The sequence below is a fragment of the Muntiacus reevesi genome, chromosome 3, assembly GCF_963930625.1.
Source record: "Muntiacus reevesi chromosome 3, mMunRee1.1, whole genome shotgun sequence".
Lineage (NCBI taxonomy): Eukaryota > Metazoa > Chordata > Mammalia > Artiodactyla > Cervidae > Muntiacus > Muntiacus reevesi.
The window spans coordinates 195,474,939-195,490,786 of NC_089251.1; positions in this window are offsets into that span (position 1 = coordinate 195,474,939).

Consider the following 15,848-nt stretch of genomic DNA (forward strand, 5'->3'; position numbering starts at 1 on the left):
AATGGGGTTGTTCATAACTTATATTTCTTCCTGGTTCAGTCTTGGAAGATTGAACTTTTCTAAGAATCTGTCCATTTCTCCCAGGTTATCCATTTTATTGCCATATAGCTGTTTATAATAGCCTTTTATAATCCTTTGTACTTCTGCAAAGGATTGTCTGTTGTAACCTCTCCTTATTCATTTCTAATTTTGTTGATTTGACTCTTTTCTTTTTTCTTGATGAGTCTGGCTAAAGGTTTGTCAATTTTGTTTATCTTCTCAAAGAACCAGCTTTTAGTTTTAATAATTTTTACTATTGTTTCTTTCATTTCTTTTCCACTTATTTCTGCTCTGATGCTTATGGTTTCTTTCCTTCTACCAATTTTGGTGAATTTTTGTTCTTCTTTTTCCAATTGTTTTAGATGTAAAGTTAGGTTGTATATTTGATGTTTTTCTTGTTTCTTGTGGTAGGATTGTATTGCTATAAACTTCCCTATTACAACTGCTTTTGGTGGAGCCCATATGTTTTGAGTTGTTATGTTTTCATTGTCATTTGTTTCCATAAATTTTTTTATTTCCCTTTTGATTTCTTCAGTAACCTTTGTGTTATATAGTAACATGTTGCTTAAGCTCCATGTATTTGCATTTCTTACAGTTTTTTTTCCTTGTAATTGATATCTAGTCTCATAGTGTTGTGGTTGGAGAAGATGCTTGATATAATTTCAATTTTCTTAAATTTACTGAGGTGTGCTGTGACCCAAGATGTTGTCTATCCTGGAATATGTTCCATGTGCACTTGAGAAGAAGGAGTGTTCTTCTGCATTTGGATGGAATGTCCTGAAGATATTAATGAGATCCATCTCATCTAATGTATCATTTAAGACGTGTTTCCTTATTAACTTTCTGCTTTGATGATCTGTCCACTGGTGTGAGTGGGGTGTTAAAGTCTCCTACTATTATTGTGTTACTGTTAATTTCTCCTTTTGTGTATGTTAGTGTTTGTCTTATGTATTGGGATGCTCCTATGTTGGGTGCATAGTCATTTAGAATTGTTATGTCTTCCTCTCGGATTGATCCCTTGATCCTTATGCAGTGTCCTTCCTTACCTTTTGTAATCTTCTTTATTTTAAGATCTATTTTGTCTGATATGAGAATTGTTACTTCAGCTATCATTTGCTCCCCATTTGCATGGAATATATTTTTCCATCCTCTCACATTCAGTCTATGTGTGTCTTTAGGCCTGAAGTGGATTTCTTGTAGACAGCAAACATATGGGTCTTGTTTCTGTATCCATTCAGCCAGACTGTGTCTTTTGGTTGGAGAATTTAATCCATTTACATTTAAAGTAATTATGGATATATGTGTTCCTATTGCCATTTTCTTAATTGTTTGGGGTTGATTTTGTAGATCTTTTCCTTCTCTTGTATTTCTTGACTGTATAAGTCCCTTTAACATTTGTTTTAAAATTAGTTTGGTGGTACTGAATCCTCTTAAATTTGCTTGTCTGGAAAGCTTTTTATTTCTCCAACAATTTTGAATGAGATCCTTGCTGGGTACTGTAATCTTGGTTGTAGATTTTTCCATTTCAGTACTTTAAATATATCCTGCCATTCCCTTCTGGCCTGCAGAGTTTCTGCTGAAAGATCAGCTGTTAAGTGTATGGGGTTTCCCATGTATGTTACTTTTTGCTTCTCCCTTGCTCCTTTTAATATTCTTTCTTTGTGCTTAGTCTTTGTTAATTTGATTAGTATAAGTCTTGACATGTTTCTCCTTGGGCTTATCCTGTATGGGACTCTTGGCATCTCTTGGAGTTGATTGACTATTTCCTTTTCCATGTTGGGGAATTTTTCACCTATAATTTCTTCAAAAACTTTCTCATACACATTCTTTTTCTCTTCTCCTGGACCCCTATAATTCAGATCCTGGTGTGTTTAATATTGTCCTGGAGGTCTCTGAGACTATCTTCAATTCTTTTTACTTTATTCTGCTCTTTAGAAGTTATTTCCACCATTTTACCTTCCAACTCACTGATTCTTCTTCTGCTTTTGATATTCTGCTATTGATTACTTCTAGAATATTTTTAATTTCAGTAATTGTATTGTCTTTGTATGTTTATTCTTTAATTCTTCTAAGTCTTTGTTAATTGATTCTTGCATTTTTTCCACTCTGTTTTCAGGGCTTTTTTAATCAACTTTATTATCATTATTCTGAATTATTTTTCAGGTAGTTTGCCTATTTCATCTTCATTTATTTGAACTTCTTCTTTTCTAGTTTGTTCATTTGTGTAGTATTTCTTTAACTTTTCATTATTTTTTTAACTTATTGTGTTTGAGGTCTCCTCTTCCCAGGGTTCACGGTTGAATTCTTTCTTCCTTTTGGTTTCTGCCCTCCTAAGTTTGGTCCAGTGGTTTCTGTAAGCTTCATACAGGGTGAGATTTGTGCTGGTGTGTGTGTGTGTGTGTGTGTGTGTGTGTGTGTGTGTGTGTATGTGTGTGTTTCCCCTCTGATGGGCAAGGCTGAGTGAGGTGGTAATCTTGTCTGCTGATGATTGGGTTTGTATTTTTGTTTTGCTTGTTGTTAGATGAGGCATCCTACACAGGGTGGTGTGGTGGCTGAGTGATGCTGGGTCTTGTATCCACGTGGCTTCCTCTGTGTGAGCTCTGTTTGATACTCCTTAGGGTTGGTTCTCTGGTAGTCAATGGTCTCAGTCAAAGGCTCAGGGGCTGATTTCATCTCTGTGTGGCCAGCCACTCCCCTGTGCCTTCTGCAATATTTCCTGCCTTTAATTTTAGTTTTCAAATTAACTTTTGTTTTAAATCAGAGTATAGTTTATTTACAATGTTGTGTTATTTTCAGGGTATAGCAAAGTGATTCAGTTATACGTAAACGTATACCTATTCTTTTTTTAGATTCTTTTCCCTTGAGAAAATGAACGTGAATGTCACAACTGAGTGACACTTAGTTGTGACATTCACGGCTCTTTGTGAACCCACCCATGGGCTATAAAGTCCATGGAATTCTCCAGTCCAGAATACTGGAGTGGGTAGCTGCTCCCTTCTCCAGGGGATCTTCCCAATCCAGGGATCAAACCCAGGTTTCCCACATTGCAGGAAGAGTTTTTACCAGCTCAGTCACAGGGAAGCCCCTTTTATCCTATAGGTTGTTATCCTATAGAGCATTGAGTAGAGTTCCCTGTACTATATAGTAAGCCCTTGTTGATGATCTATTTTATATATAGTAGTGTGTATATGTCCATCCCAGATTCCTAATTTATCCCCCAGGGTCACACGTTTCCACAAACCGTGTTTGAATTCTGTGAGTCTGTTTCTGTTTTATAAGTAAATTCGTTTGCATCAGTTCTTTAGATTCCACGTATAAAGGACATCATATGACATTCGTTTCTCTTTCTGACTTACTTCACTCAGTATGAGAATTTCTAGGTCAATACATGTTGCTGCAAATGGTATTTTCATCTCTCAATGTGTGCATTGTAAGTCACTTTGGTTATGTCCGACTCTGTGTGACCCCATGGACTGTAGCCCAGCCAGGCTCCTCTGTCCATGAGGGTTATCCAGGCAAGAATACTGGAGTTGGTTGCCATGCCCTTTTCCAGGGGTCTTCCTGACTCAGGGGTTGAGCCCAAGTCCCTTGCATCTTCTGCACTGGCCAGCGTGATCTTTTCCACTAGTGCCACCTGGGAAGAAATTATATAAATTCACAATACTGAATTAGAAATTTGTATAATTTTTTATTTTTAAACCACACATAAGCATATACTCAAAATAACACAGATTGGGTTTGTATATTAACTCATTTATTCTTTTAAAAAGTATAGGGGAACAATTATAACAATTCTGATTTTTAATATTCAGTCTTTTTCTTTTTTTGACATTATTGCACTGAGATTGTTGCACCCTTATTTTGGGGCATATCTTTGCCACATACTCAAATTTATTTATACTCCCCACTAAAACATCTGTTTAAAATTTAATTTCAGAACTATTTTTTCAGCTGCTTCTGAAAAATTCTTTCAGTATGTCCTGTGAAGTGGCCATTTGCTTTAGACATCACCCAGGGGTAGTTTCTCCTCCCTGGTCGCTCAGTCCTCTGTGTGCTATTATTGCACTGCAGTGCAGACATTTCACTTTATTCTCTGATGGGAAAATCTACTTCTGGAATGGAATCTGAGCTACAAACAAATTCATTCCATCAATGGGCAGAAATAAGTATGGATGCCATGCCTGATTTAACATCACTGAGAATTTCCTCTCCAAGTCATAGGTCAACATAGTTTAGGCTACGAGGAAAATAAAATCTCTATTTGTGAATCCTCCTGAGAGCAGTAACATGTGTCTGGAACGTGGCCTCTCTCCTGGGCCTCCACACCAGAAATGATGTTTAAAATATTTGTATCTGCATAGGTTTAATTGTTAATATAAAAGAACACAGCATATGCTGATAAAATATATTTGTATTCTATTTAATGCAAAATCAAATAATGTCAAATAGGACAGTGTCTACACATTGACTTACTCCCCCCTCTCCCCCGCCCCTCCAGGCTTGTTGTTTCAGTTAAAAATCAATCAACTGATTCCCTCATCCCTTTGTCTATAATAGCATTTTCCAACCTGTGTTTTGAGGAATACCACTATCCATATGTGCTGTTAATTGATGGTCTGAAAGGATTTAAAGGTCAAATCATTTGCAGCAGCAAGGTTACATCATACTCACAGAGCACATTAGCATTAAAAAAATAAATCTCTGAGATATTGCAGAGTCAAGAAATGTGTTTAACATTTTCTAACCCTGTTTTTACCATATTTGAGTCAGGAATTTGTCTACCCACTCTTGCCACTAAAAACATATCAATATATTTGTTGATGCTCTCAATGGTGCAGGGATTGCTGATATCTAAAAATATAATATAGTAGATTAATAACATGGATTGTCTGCCTGTCTGGTTATATGGATGAGATCTAGATCTACAGTTATGGAGAAGAAAAAAAATACATTTGAATATTTGGAATCAGTAATGTAGTTTACCAAGCAGGTGGAGTTAAATTTCTCTACCTTAAACTGTAAAAATGATTTTCATGGCACTTTGTGAGGTTTAAGTAAGAAAATTTTTCAACACATTAAGTTGATACATAGTAACAGTCAATAACTATTATTACTATCACTAGTATTAGTATTATTCATCCCTGAATCCATTCTCTTAAGCATGATGCCATTTTATTGTAATCCTAGGAAATATTTTTGAATGGCTAATTGTTGGGGAGAAATATATCTTTTGTGATTGCCTTTATTGTGTATGAATTTGATTCTATTCCAAAAATATTACTGATATTTTATGGTATAACATTAGTCTAAGGGAATGACAACTACAACTTGTGAGGCAGCCAATCCACATTTCACATCCCATATCTTTCAGCTGCCTTTTGCTATATAACAATCCAATCCCAAATCTAGTGGCTGAGAAATCAACTTTCATTATTCCTTAGAATATTGTTGATCCACTGGATTCAGCTACATTCATCTGGCATCAGCAGAAGATATTCATTTGTCTACATAAAACTGGTGTGTGGTCTGGTCCAAAAAGCAAAAGAAGGCTTCACCCTCATATTAACATCCAAATTTCTGAATATGAAGGTACATATCTTACATTACTGGAGAAGGAAATGACAACCCACTCCAGTATTCTTGCCTGGAGAATTCCATGCACAGAGGAGCCTCATGTGTAAGAGCTCATGGGGTCGCAAAGAGTCAGACATAGCTGAGTGGCTTTCACTTTATCTTACATTGAGTCTACATGAGGCAGAGTCTTTATAGTGACATATTGAAATTTACTTTCTGCTTAGCCTTCTCTATTATATAATTATACATTTATTTGCCATTCTACAACTTCAACAACTTCACAGTCAACTTTACATAATTTTGTTAAATTTCCATGTTTGAGCAGAAGCAATTTACAAAGCTAGTAAAGTAATGCTCAAAATTCTCCAAGCCAGGCTTCAGCAATAGGTGAAACATGAATTTCCAGATGTTCAAGCCGGTTTTAGAAAAGGCAGAGAAACCAGAGATCAAATTGCCAATATCCACTGGATCATCAAAAAAGCAAAAGTGATTCAGAAAGACATCTATTTCTGCTTTATTGACTATGCCAAAGTCTTTGACTGTGTGGATCACAATAAATTATGGAAAATTCTGAAGGAGAGGGGGATGACAGATCTCCTGACCTACCTCTTGAGAAACCTGTATGCAGGTCAGGAAGCAACAGTTAGAACTGGACATGGAACAACAGACTGGTTCTAAATAGTAAAAGGAGTGTGTCAAGGCTGTATATTTTCACCCTGCTTATTTAACTTATATACAGGGTACATCATGAGAAATGTTGGACTGTAAGTAATGCTGAGTGCTGAAGAATTGATGCTTTTAAACTGTGATTGTTGAGAAGACTCTTGAGAGTCCCTTGAACTGCAAGGAAATCCAACCAGTCCATCCTAAAGGAGATCAGTCCTGGGTGTTCATTGGAAGGACTGATGTTGAAGCTGAAACTAATACTTTGGCCACCTGATGCGAAGAGTTGACTCATTTGAAAAGACCCTGATGCTGGGAAAGATTGAGGGCAGGAGGAGAAGGGGACGACAGAGGATGAGATGGCTGGATGGCATCACCAAGTCAATGGACATGGGTTTGGGTGGACTCCGGGAGTTGGTGATGGACAGAGACGCCTGGCATGCTGCGACTCATGGGGTCACAAAGAGTTGGACAGGACTGAGTGACTCTACTGAACTGAATTTACAAAACTAAGACCAAACCAACCAAACAACATTTCAACAGAAAGTTATGTCCAAATGGGCAAGAGGGAAAGGAAAATAAAAATGCTAAGTTAAAATAGATGATGATGTGGAATGCTTCTTCCCATGCTTTCACCACAGAGGTATCTTGGGCTTCCTCACAACATGGAAGGCTTAGGGTAGTTGAGTTTCTTGCATGGCATCTGTTTTCACAGAATAAAAGTAGAAACTGCGGAGCTTCCTGAAGACTAGCCTTGAACTAGCTTAATGTCACTTCTGTCAAATGTCCCTGACCACGGGCAAGTCACAAGGCCAATACACATTGAAAGAGGAGGAGATGGACACCAGCACTTGAACTTATAGAAATAGGCACCTCATCTTCAGTCACTAAACAAACCTCACTGTCCAACTAGACAATTACTGTCATTTATTTACAAATGGATCCTGGGACCGGATCTTCCCATAACTTAAATCCTCAACATAAGCTTGTTGGATTAATATCTCTTTCCTTTAGCATACATCTCAGCATGAATAAAACCTGTCTGTGGCAAGAATTGTGCCAACCTGGGAAGAATGTCTCGGAAATATGCCCTCTTGCCACTCAAGAACACAGATTCAGTAACGCAGTGCTGAATGCCATGGCAGGGAATATCCGGACATCAGTGGGACACCAGGGATGTCCCCCTACCCCCATGGAGGTGCGGGAGGAGTCAAGAGGGCTTCTCCAAAGAGCAATTTGTGCTAAATTTAAGAGGGTAGGTTCAGATTAGACCTTGTTTTCTTGGCCTCCAAAAATCACTGCAGATGGTTACTGCAACCGAGAAACTGAAAGATGCTTGCTCCTTGGAAGGAAAACTATGACAAACCTAGAAAATGTATTAAAAAGCAGAGACATCTTTTTGCCAACAAAGGCCCATATAATCAAATCTATGGTTTTTCCAGTAGTCATGTACAGATGTGAGAGTTGCATGTACAGAGTTGTGAGTGAAGTGAAAGTTGCTCAGTCATGTCCAACTCTTTGTGACCCCATGGACTATACATTCTCCAGGCCACAATACTGGGGTGTGTAGTCTTTCCCTTCTCCAGAGGATCTTCTTAACCCAGAGATCAAACCCATTTCTCCTGCATTGCAGGCAGATTCTTTACCAGCTGAGCCACAAGGGAAGCCCAAGAATACTGGAGTAAGTAGCCTACCCCATCTCCAGTGGATCTTCCTGACCCAGGAATTGAACTGGGGTCTCCTGCATTGCCGGCAGATTCTGTGAAACTTGGACCATAAAGAAGGCTGAGCATTGAAGAATTGATGCTTTCAAATTGTGGTGCTGAGGAAGACTCTTGAGAGTCCCTTGGACTGCAAGGAGATCAAACCAGCAATTATAAAGGAAATCAACCCTGAATATTCACTGGAAGGACTGATACTGAAGCTAAAGCACCAATACTTTGGCCACTTGATGGGAAGAGTTGACTTATTTGAAAAGACCGTGATTCTGGTAAAGATTGAGGGCAGGAGGAGAAGGGAGAAACAGGATGAAATGGTTGGATAGTGTCACCAACTCAATGGACATGAGTTTAAGCAATATCCTCTGGTGGCTCAAATGGTAAGGAATCCACCTGCAATGCAGGGGACCCAGGTTTGATAACTGGGTCAAGATTTCCTGGAGAAAAGAAAGATTACCCACCCCAGTATTCTTGCCTGGAGAATTCCATGGACAGAAGAGTCTGGCAGGCTACAGTCCATAGGGTCAGAAAGAGTTGGACAAAGCTGAGCAACTAGCACTTCACTTCACTTCACTTCACTTCACTTCTAGGAGATGGTGGAGGACTAGGGAGCCTGGCATGCTGCACTCCTTGGAAGTACAGAGTCGGACACAATGCAGTGACTGGCTAACAGCGAGTTTCAGATTAGTAGTAGTCAGCTCATAAATGGGAGCAGTGCTTCCCCAGTGGTTTTCAAAATGCAGCCCCAGATCGACAGCATCAGGACCACCAGGGATGTCAGAAAAGCAAATTCTCAGACCTTGCTAGACACTACTGCATCAGGCACTCTCTGGGTAGAGCCTAGGGTTCAGATGAATACTAAAGCTTGAGGACTATTGCTTTCATCAGAAAGGGTAGTGTGTGAAAGCATAGAGGGTGGGAAAGTATGGTTTACTCTAAAACCCCTTCTGGGAGGAAAGAGACACATCCATAATTACATCTGGGTGAGGACTTATGTGGTTGCATTCACAACTTTCTGGAGATTGTCAGGATAATTGGTAGTACAGCTTTAGGTTCTAGTGAGAATGAGTTGCAAAATTATAAGACCAAAAGAGGGATTCAATATAAGGAACAATTATCCTGCAAGGCGAAATGAAAACATGGAGCTTTAATAGGTCTGTATGAATTTTGAAAAGTATAAAACTATGTATACCTATTGGGTTGGGAATTTTGATATTAGTATAAATTATTTGTAAATTAAGGCAGTGTATTTTTTGGTCATATTAGTTGTTAGCTGACTGCATGCATTTCAAGGAATGGGATTCTGTTTAGCTGGCTTACATCTCTAGTTAGACTCCAATTCTACCTCATTGTGGTTAATCAACAAATGTTAGATAAATGGACTCTAGAAAGGTTGGAAAGGGGATTCAACTAGGAGTTTGTAATAACTTGCTCAGTGAATTTAGGTAAACTACTTAATCTCTCTGAATCATAGATTCTTTATCTATTAGGACCCCTGATTCTTTGATATTTCAGTTCAAAATTATGTCTCAATTTTCTTTTCAAACAGAAAACCAACCTCCGCTCTGTGTCTCTGTCTCTGCCTTTTCCTCAACCCCTGCTTAGAAGAGTAGAGAGACTATTATAGATTCAGCCAGAAAAATATTATTTGAGCCTTCAGATGAGATTGGGCTGGAATTCTTTCTAAGGGTCATTCCAGAGAGAAAGGAAGATAAGTGAACCACAGCAAAAGGTAGGGCTGATAGAGGGGGCCATTTGTTTAATTATGTTTTTAGATTGAAGTCTGGAAGGATCTAAGAGGTCAGGGAAGATGAGTTAAATTTTTTTTAAGCTTCTGAAGTTTATTAAAGCTTTGATGATGCAATCTGGAGAAGATTTAAAAACAAAAATTTTGATGAACAGTGTAGAAGGTAGGTGATCTGTATTGGGATGGGGGGCACTTAGAACACAATTATCTGTTAAACATTATAAAGGTGCATGGAATTTACAGTATTTGGAATTTCAAAGATATAAAATAAGAATAAAGAAATATCTGATGATTAATTCAGTGACTAAGTAACTGACATACTAGCTGTAATATAATTTCTCACAATTTGACTCACCAAAGAAATGTATAGTTTGATCCCTGTAAATGCAATGGAATGTATTTTTATCATAGCATTAAAATCTCCTGAAAAAGGATATTTGATCATTATTTTTCTTAAGTTTCCTAAAGGTGATCTTCAAAGTTTTAAAACTTACAATTTGTGGAAAACGTACACCAAAATTAGTTCCTGCCTCCTGATATCTTGGGACTTCTCAACAACATTCTTTGGTTGTTATTAGGAGTGTGAATATTCTATGAATACCTGCTACCCACCAGAACCTGGTGGGGTTGCCAGGGACACAAAGCTTCATAAGTTACAGACTCTGCCCCCTAAAGAACGCACAATGCTTTCTCCCAGGTATTACTTTGAGTGCTATTTTGAAGTTGTCAGGGAAACAGGACTAGAAAAATGAGGTATTTAGGAGAGAAGGCAGTAAAAATTTCAATCAAGCCTCCCTAAGTGGTCACGTTGATCTCTCCATGCCCTGGTGTCCCTGAAATATAACGCTGATGATGAGGAAGGTCAAGAGAGGGAAAGCGATCGCATTTCTCTGAGCGCTACAGCATGGGCTTTAACACTCCTGCTTCAGGCTCTTCTGTCTGCTTGCAGCTTTCTGCAATGGCTAGGGATTCTACATCCCTTCCCCCTCAATCCCCAGCTAACCTGGACAGCTTGGGGTCAGCTCTCAGATTTCCCCAAAGCAGGTTCCATCTGTGAATCTTATTGATGAAGACGGTGGCTATATCTCTATTGCCATAATGTCAAGAGGGGATTCTCTCCTGGGGGGATCTAGGCCAACCCCACATGTTGATTTCAGGCACATCTGGCCTAGAGATCAATGCAGAAGCTGGGGACTCTGAGTAAAACCTGAGGGTTTACAACAAGAAGCTCAGGTTCCAAGGTCTAAGATGAGTTCCCAACATGCTTCTTGCCAACATTCCTATCTAATTCCTAACTGGTTGAGAATAGATGGCAAGGAATGTTCCCAAGGTGACCCTTCCCGGCATTCAGGCAAAGAAGTGCCAGTGGGGAAAGTACTATGGTGTTTCTAGTTCCAGTTCTGCTCTTTTTTTTCTTTAGAAAGTTCTCCTCTTCATGCTCACTGTTTTTCAGCCAGACGCCTGGTTCTGTGCTTAAAATGATGAATGTTTTGGGAAAGTCCATTTCCTTCTCTGGGCCTTTATTTGCACAGTATTCTTGGTGAGCCTAACAAGAAACTAGAAAGAATTCCTTTTATATATGTCTCTGGAAATCAGCAGTAAAGGGTTGAGGGGCATGATCCAGCAAGGGTACGGTTATAGAATGAGATAGTGACAGAGTTTGTTATCTGCCAGAGTGGCAGAAGGAATAGATATCCTGATCAACAGTTTAAATGAATAGATTTTAAAGGAAAGATCTGTTTACAAAGGTGTGGGCAGGACTAAGGGAACAAAGCAAAAGGGCCACTTACCCAGGTATTAGTGAGAGTGGCATTTGTGAGCACTCTCGGTTTGAAGGACAAGAGAAGGCTTGGCATCACCTTCACACAGTCAGAGATGCGGCCGCTTTAGAGTAGCTGCCTGGAGAAACCAAGGAGAGTGACGATAAACACCTCCTCCTCCCTTCTCCTCCTCGCTTATCTCCCGCCGGATTCTCTCATCTTCTGATTTGCTGCTAGTATACCCTGTTGGTTAAAGTCAACCCAGAGCTGAGGAGCAAAGGTGTCCAGGGCGTGCGGTCTGTGGACACAGGCTCCCTGGGTGCACCGCAGGGCCCGGAAGGCCCGCTGTGGACCTGAGAGTCGATCGGAGCGTCACCAGCATGGTGAGACGGCTGCTAGACATCAAGCCTAGTGCGTTCTTGCTCGGATATCCCCCACATAATAGTCCAGAGTGGGCTTCCTGCTTCGCAGGTGCCTGCGCTTAACTCGGGGAGTCAGGGTCTCTCCAGAGGATGACGCGGCCTTCCCCTCAGATGTCTCAGTGTTGGCATCCCATCCTCAGCAGGAAGCACGGCCAAGTGTGCCTCTGAAAGGTTTGTCCTGAACCACTCTGGAATTGGCAAGTATCCTTCACACTCGTGTTTCTCTGGAGACAATTTGGTTCCATTTCCGCACCAAAATGCAAGGGACACAACACAATAGGGAGCACTCTGTGCTTCCGAAAAGGGGAAATAGAGCTCTATGAGCAGCTCGTATCTGGGAGAAAATTCTATAAAATCCAGCATTACGATTTCTTAAAAAATCACTTTCCAACATCTTAGTCTAAGAACTCTGAGAGTGAGATGATGGTGAGTTAAGCTCACTAAACCCCTACTCTCACTCCAATGTAGCAAGAGAAAACCCCACACTGGGTTTCAGCCCCTGAATATGCAAGAGCAAAATTCAGAGACGAGTGCTTCATTCTGTGTTCTAAATCCACACGCACACCCGTGTCCCCCCATCCTCCTTTCTGTCAGTGTTCAACTTCTCTTCTTCTCTCCCTTGTCCCATGGTTTATTCCTGTATTATGATGTCAACTTCAAAAGTTAACGTCATGCACAATCTATCTCAGCCTCAGGGACCCCAGCTAGTACAATATAATAACCTCACAAATTGGCCTCAAACCTTGGGGCTGGAAACCACTTCTAGTCTCCTCAGTGCCCTGTAGGAAAAATGAGGGCAGTTATAAACGCTAGGCAGTTATCAGACATGAGCATGTCCCACCCCATCCTGGACAGGCCATCTTTCCCTGCCCCGCCTTGAGGTTGTGACCAGAGCATGCCCAGAGATCCACCCTCTTGTGGCTCAAGACCACTGAGTCGCCAGCCTTATCAAGCCCAAACAAGATATCAAAACTCAACAGGGGTTTCCAAACCACCAGCACCAGCATTGGTACATCAAGACTAAAGGTTGATTCTGAATGCCCCTGGGGCTCATTATGTCCTGTTTACATGAATAATTGTTGGGGTCCCACCGCTGACCTCATCCCCCCCCCCCACCTCCTGCCCCCTGGGTCTTGCTTCAGTGTTAATGGCGAGTGCCTTTGCACAAGGAGAAAAAGTATATAATCTTAAGCCATCAATCACCTAGTCAGTCAAAGGACACAGGACACAGAGGAGTTTCCACCACTCTAAAAAATGAACCGCGCCCTCACTGCGGGGCTGCTTATGCTCCCCAGAAAGCCTGCTCTCCTTTCTCAACAGTGCTTCTGCTTTGCTTAAAAAGCTCCTACTGCCTGAAGCTCTACTATGTCTCTTGATTGAATTTTTTCCTTCAAGGGGACAAGAACTGAGGAGTTGCTGTTCTACCAGTAACATAAAGATTTCTGCTCAAAGGCTTCATCCGGTATCATCTATCAAGCAAGTCATGAGTCTCATTAAATAACCAACATGAGAGACCAATGAGAATTTGCATGATGACACATTAAACTTTAAAACCATGGGGGATGTTTTTGATATGTGTTTTTTGTTAAATAACTCATTTGAGTAAATGGCTATTTATTTTCAGAAAATTAATTTTGGTTTCATTCAAGGGGTATAAGCATGAAGAACAGTAAAAAGTCATCACGGTGTGAACTCGTGAGCCCAGCTGCGTTTCTCTGTGCTTTCCACTCTGTCCCTCCAGCCATCACAGAGGCTGTGATATTAGTGAGGGGAATAATACATCAGAAGAACCTGCACTGCCTGGAGTTGAGCTTCAGTGCATGAAGCCATAATGATCAGAACTGAGCAGATCCTGGTCATTTACAAGAAATGTTTTACAATATCCTAAATTCTCCCAATTTGCATACAGTGTAGCCCGCAGTTCCAGCCCTAGATGCTGTAAATATAACTAGAAAATGTAGTTGAACCCTATCAACTCTGAATAGTTCTATAAATATAAAACCAAAGTGATTTATAAAGCTATTTTCTGGCTAAGAATCACCCCTTTCTCTTCATTGCTACTGCAAACATTAGCAGTTGGCTTTCTTTTCAGGGTCATTTTCTGCAAAGAAATAAAGTCTTCATGCCTTCACCAGTTTGCACTTCAGCAATGAGAAGAATAAAGCTTCATGGTCCCACAGAGAGGCTAACTCAGCAACTCTTGCCTGCTGGGTCTCTCAGTCCTGAGCAAAATTGTTAATATATATTGTTCCAAAGATCCAGATGTGGGAGTATCATCATTTGAAGTGCAGAGTGCCCAGAATGTCCACCCACTGACTTTCGCTTTGCTAAAACTAGGGGAGTGTTAATGTTCTCTGAAAAAACTCCCTTTGTCCCAGAGTAAGACAAGTGCCTTGTGTGGGTCTATGAATGATCTTGAACTTTTCTATATCAGGCAGTTTATCCTGTGTGCTTGTCTATTTACCTGTCAGAGCCCCACATTAGACTTAGAGCTCTTTGACCAGTTGCTGTAATTCAAAAATTGCACAGCTGTTGAGTATTTCAACTGAAGAATTTCCTGGAGAATTGTGAGGAAATATTTTATCAACTGTCATAATATCAAGTAGTCAGAATCAGAGCTGAGATTTGCCTCTAGACTGATTCCAAATCCCAGGGCCATATAGTGCATCTTCCAAGTGATGGAGACATGAATTTCATGAATCTCTGGAGTTGAGCCAGTAGCCTCCACGTAGATAGATCTGGCTGTAGGAGGTCACATCTCTTAGAGGCTGTATAAATTCAACTTCAAGAAATTGTTGGGATCCTTCTGAATACAAACAGGAAAATGGTACCCCCATGCTAAGGAGTCACTAGACCTAACGCAAATCCTATTTTACATTAATAGGCAAAATAATGTCAACACTATTTACTCTATTTTCTTCCTCTGGCATCTACTATGACCCCCGATTGCCATAGCTATGGTTTTGGGTTGCATTACAAAATTTGCAATTACTCCTATGCGATATTACATTCTGGTAAAAGTTTATCAACCAGCATGGGGAAGGGGAAGGGAGAACCCCTTAATTGGTAGTATTTTCTATTTTCAAGCTAAAATATACATTAAAGCACTTCAAGGAAAAGGAAAAGATAGTGGAAAGGGGATCAAAATTATCATTTTATAAAGAGGCAAACATCAGGAGTGCACTAGTTGTAAATTACTTCAGCTATGATGACTTGGAAGACTCTACTCATGGACATCACCAGATGGTCAATACAGAAATCAGATTGATTATATTCTTTGCAGCCAAAGATGGAGAAGCTCTATACAGTCAGCAAAAACAAGACTGGGAGCTGGCTGTGGCTCAGATCATGAACTCCTTATTGCCAAATTCAGACTTAAACTGAAGAAAGTAGGGAAAACCACTAGACCATTTAGGTATGACCTAACTCAAATCCCTTACAATTATATGGTGGAAGCAATAAACACATTCAAGCAATTAGATCTGATAGATAGAGTACCTGAAGATCTACGGATAGAGGTTTGTGACATTATACAGGAGACAGTGATCAAGACCATCCACAAGAAAAAGAAATGCAAAAAACCAAAATGGTTGTTTGAGGAGGCCTTACAAATAACTGTGAAAAGAAGAGAAGCAAAAGTCAAAGGAGAAAAGGAAAGCTATCACCTATTTGAATGCAGAGTTCCAAAGAATGTCAAGGAGAAATAAGAAAGCTTTCCTTAGTGATCAATGCAAAGAAATAGAGGGAAATGATAGAATGGGAAAGACTAGAGATTTCGTCAAGAAAATTAGAGATAACAAGGGAACGTTTTCATGCAGAGATGGGCACAATAAAGGACAGAAATGCTGTGGACCTAACAGAAGCAGAAGATATTAAGACTAGGTGGCAACAATACACAAAAGAAGTGTACAAAATAGATCTTTAT